The following is a 4,606-nucleotide window of genomic DNA, read 5'->3' as shown; positions in this document are numbered from 1 at the left end:
ACAGTGGGGATGTAATAAACTCATGTCTTCTACCTGGGTTTGGTCTGTACAGTGGGGACATAATAAACTTATGTCATCTACCTGGGTTTGGTCTGTACAGTGGGGATGTAATAAACTCATGTCTTCTACCTGGGTTTGGTCTGTACAGTGGGGATATAATAAACTCATGTCATCTACCTGGGTTTGGTCTGTACAGTGGGGATATAATAAACTCATGTCATCTACCTGGGTTTGGTCTGTACAGTGGGGTCATCTACCTAATAAAATAAACTCATGTCATCTACCTGGGTTTGGTCTGTACAGTGGGGATATAATAAACTCATGTCATCTACCTGGGTTTGGTCTGTACAGTGGGGATATAATAAACTCATGTCATCTACCTGGGTTTGGTCTGTACTCATGTCATCTACCTGGGATATAATAAACTCATGTCATCTACCTGGGTTTGGTCTGTACAGTGGGGATATAATAAACTCATGTCATCTACCTGGGTTTGGTCTGTACAGTGGGGATATAATAAACTCATGTCATCTACCTGGGTTTGGTCTGTACAGTGGGGATATAATAAACTCATGTCATCTACCTGGGTTTGGTCTGTACAGTGGGGATATAATAAACTCATGTCATCTACCTGGGTTTGGTCTGTACAGTGGGGATATAATAAACTCATGTCATCTACCTGGGTTTGGTCTGTACAGTGGGGATATAATAAACTCATGTCATCTACCTGGGTTTGGTCTGTACAGTGGGGACATAATAAACTCATGTCATCTACCTGGGTTTGGTCTGTACAGTGGGGATATAATAAACTCATGTCATCTACCTGGGTTTGGTCTGTACAGTGGGGATATAATAAACTCATGTCATCTACCTGGGTTTGGTCTGTACAGTGGGGATATAATAAACTCATGTCATCTACCTGGGTTTGGTCTGTACAGTGGGGATATAATAAACTCATGTCATCTACCTGGGTTTGGTCTGTACAGTGGGGATATAATAAACTCATGTCATCTACCTAAATAAACTCATGTCATCTACCTGGGTTTGGTCTGTACAGTGGGGATATAATAAACTCATGTCATCTACCTGGGTTTGGTCTGTACAGTGGGGACATAATAAACTCATGTCATCTACCTGGGTTTGGTCTGTACAGTGGGGATATAATAAACTCATGTCATCTACCTGGGTTTGGTCTGTACAGTGGGGATATAATAAACTCATGTCATCTACCTGGGTTTGGTCTGTACAGTGGGGATATAATAAACTCATGTCATCTACCTGGGTTTGGTCTGTACAGTGGGGATATAATAAACTCATGTCATCTACCTGGGTTTGGTCTGTACAGTGGGGATGTAATAAACTCATGTCATCTACCTGGGTTTGGTCTGTACAGTGGGGACATAATAAACTCATGTCATCTACCTGGGTTTGGTCTGTACAGTGGGGATATAATAAACTCATGTCATCTACCTGGGTTTGGTCTGTACAGTGGGGACGTAATAAACTCATGTCATCTACCTGGGTTTGGTCTGTACAGTGGGGATGTAATAAACTCATGTCATCTACCTGGGTTTGGTCTGTACAGTGGGGATATAATAAACTCATGTCATCTACCTGGGTTTGGTCTGTACAGTGGGGATATAATAAACTCATGTCATCTACCTGGGTTTGGTCTGTACAGTGGGGATGTAATAAACTCATGTCATCTACCTGGGTTTGGTCTGTACAGTGGGGATGTAATAAACTCAATCTACCTGGGTTTGGTCTGTACAGTGGGGATGTAATCTCATGTCATCTACCTGGGTTTGGTCTGTACAGTGGGGATATAATAAACTCATGTCATCTACCTGGGTTTGGTCTGTACAGTGGGGATATAATAAACTCATGTCATCTACCTGGGTTTGGTCTGTACAGTGGGGATATAATAAACTCATGTCATCTACCTGGGTTTGGTCTGTACAGTGGGGATGTAATAAACTCATGTCATCTACCTGGGTTTGGTCTGTACAGTGGGGATATAATAAACTCATGTCATCTACCTGGGTTTGGTCTGTACAGTGGGGATGTAATAAACTCATGTCATCTACCTGGGTTTGGTCTGTACAGTGGGGACATAATAAACTCATGTCATCTACCTGGGTTTGGTCTGTACAGTGGGGATGTAATAAACTCATGTCATCTACCTGGGTTTGGTCTGTACAGTGGGGATGTAATAAACTCATGTCATCTACCTGGGTTTGGTCTGTACAGTGGGGATATAATAAACTCATGTCATCTACCTGGGTTTGGTCTGTACAGTGGGGATATAATAAACTCATGTCATCTACCTGGGTTTGGTCTGTACAGTGGGGACATAACTCATGTCATCTACCTGGGTTTGGTCTGTACAGTGGGGATGTAATAAACTCATGTCATCTACCTGGGTTTGGTCTGTACAGTGGGGATATAATAAACTCATGTCATCTACCTGGGTTTGGTCTGTACAGTGGGGATGTAATAAACTCATGTCATCTACCTGGGTTTGGTCTGTACAGTGGGGATGTAATAAACTCATGTCATCTACCTGGGTTTGGTCTGTACAGTGGGGATATAATAAACTCATCTACCTGTCATCTACCTGGGTTTGGTCTGTACAGTGGGGATGTAATAAACTCATGTCATCTACCTGGGTTTGGTCTGTACAGTGGGGATATAATAAACTCATGTCATCTACCTGGGTTTGGTCTGTACAGTGGGGATATAATAAACTCATGTCATCTACCTGGGTTTGGTCTGTACAGTGGGGATATAATAAACTCATGTCATCTACCTGGGTTTGGTCTGTACAGTGGGGATATAATAAACTCATGTCATCTACCTGGGTTTGGTCTGTACAGTGGGGATATAATAAACTCATGTCATCTACCTGGGTTTGGTCTGTACAGTGGGGATATAATAAACTCATGTCATCTACCTGGGTTTGGTCTGTACAGTGGGGATGTAATAAACTCATGTCATCTACCTGGGTTTGGTCTGTACAGTGGGGATATAACTCATGTCATCTACCTGGGTTTGGTCTGTACAGTGGGGATGTAATAAACTCATGTCTTCTACCTGGGTTTGGTCTGTACAGTGGGGATATAATAATCTCATGTCATCTACCTGGGTTTGGTCTGTACAGTGGGGACATAATAAACTCATGTCATCTACCTGGGTTTGGTCTGTACAGTGGGGATATAATAAACTCATGTCATCTACCTGGGTTTGGTCTGTACAGTGGGGATGTAATAAACTCATGTCATCTACCTGGGTTTGGTCTGTACAGTGGGGACATAACTCATGTCATCTACCTGGGTTTGGTCTGTACAGTGGGGATATAATAAACTCATGTCATCTACCTGGGTTTGGTCTGTACAGTGGGGATATAATAAACTCATGTCTACTGAACAGATCCATACATGACCAATAGGAACCTGGTGTCATTCTCCCAAACTCAGAAGTCCATAGATGACTGAGTCCTGGTTGTGATTCCAGCAGGTCTAATATGATACCAGTACTATGATACATGGCTGATGGATGAGACAGTGTTGATCTCTATGTGTTCTAGATGGAGACAGAGTAAACCAATCCAAAGTGGGCTTTAAAAAATATCCAGGATTTCTCTGTTGCCCGTTCTGCCTGTTACTCTGCTGTGCCATGAGGGAGAAAGAGGGAGAGCTGGAGAGAGAGAGTGACAGAGAGACAGAGAGACAGAGTGACAGAGAGACAGAGAGACAGAGAGAGAGTGACAGAGAGACAGAGTGACAGAGAGACAGAGAGACAGAGTGACAGAGAGACAGAGTGACAGAGAGACAGAGAGACAGAGTGACAGAGAGACAGAGAGACAGAGAGACAGAGAGAGAGAGTGACAGAGTGACAGAGTGACAGAGAGACAGAAGGGTGCTGATGCATCTTCAGAGCAGGTCCAGACCATCAAAGAGAAACCTCAGAAGCTCGCCCGGAGACACCGGCCCTGCCACCGTCACACAGTGATGAAGTCATAGAGACCCAGAAGACTTGATTGTCTCGAGGTGTAGTTTAGTTCCAGGTCTTTTTCCGAAGTCTTATGTCAGAACATAGAGCACAAACACAGCCAGTGTGGGAGACAAACAGAGAAACACACAGAGTTGGGGAGAGGGGGTGAGACAAAGGAGAGGGAGAGACAAACACACAGAGCTGTGAGGAGAGGGAGTGAGAAAGGAGAGGGAGAGAGAAACACACAGAGCTGTGAGGAGAGGGAGAGAGAAAGGAGAGAGAGAGAAAAACACACAGAGCTAGTGGGAGAGGGAGAGAAAAGGAGAGGGAGAGAGAAACACACAGAGCTGTGAGGAGAGGGAGAGAGAAAGGAGAGAGAGAGAAACACACAGAGCTGTGAGGAGAGGGGTGAGAAAGGAGAGGGACGGGGAAGGGGCAGAGGGGGACGGGGAAGGGGGCAGAGGGGGACGGTGAAGGGGCAGAGGGGGACGGGGAAGGGGGCAGAGGGGGCGGGGAAGGGGGCAGAGGGGGACAGGAAAGGGGCAGAGGGGGACGGGGAAGAGGGCAGAGGGGGACGGGGAAGGGGCAGAGGGGGACGGGGAAGGGGCAGAGG

At 45.3% G+C, this 4,606-nt stretch overlaps 1 long non-coding RNA gene across 3 annotated transcripts; it reads right to left on the bottom strand.

The window, feature by feature from the left end:
- Positions 1-706: 706 nt before the first annotated feature.
- Positions 707-3,413, bottom strand: LOC127923221 (uncharacterized). Of its 3 annotated transcripts, XR_008113712.1 has the most exons (7): positions 3,238-3,413; positions 3,046-3,141; positions 2,666-3,001; positions 2,184-2,371; positions 1,327-1,614; positions 1,087-1,134; positions 707-871 (listed from the first exon to the last, which is right to left on the bottom strand). It is a non-coding gene; the product is annotated as an uncharacterized LOC127923221 (long non-coding RNA). The 3 variants fall into 3 exon arrangements; XR_008113713.1 differs by lacking the exons at positions 707-871; positions 1,087-1,134; positions 3,046-3,141 and adding an exon at positions 2,420-2,563 and having other exon boundaries at positions 1,306-1,614; positions 2,906-3,001; positions 3,190-3,413; XR_008113711.1 differs by lacking the exons at positions 707-871; positions 1,087-1,134; positions 3,046-3,141 and having other exon boundaries at positions 1,306-1,614; positions 3,190-3,413.
- Between the last annotated feature and the right edge of the window lie 1,193 nt (positions 3,414-4,606).

The sequence above is a fragment of the Oncorhynchus keta genome, unplaced genomic scaffold, assembly GCF_023373465.1.
Source record: "Oncorhynchus keta strain PuntledgeMale-10-30-2019 unplaced genomic scaffold, Oket_V2 Un_contig_2887_pilon_pilon, whole genome shotgun sequence".
NCBI lineage: Eukaryota > Metazoa > Chordata > Actinopteri > Salmoniformes > Salmonidae > Oncorhynchus > Oncorhynchus keta.
The sequence above is the reverse complement of the archived record's forward strand: the minus strand, read 5'-3'. Positions and strand labels throughout refer to the sequence as shown.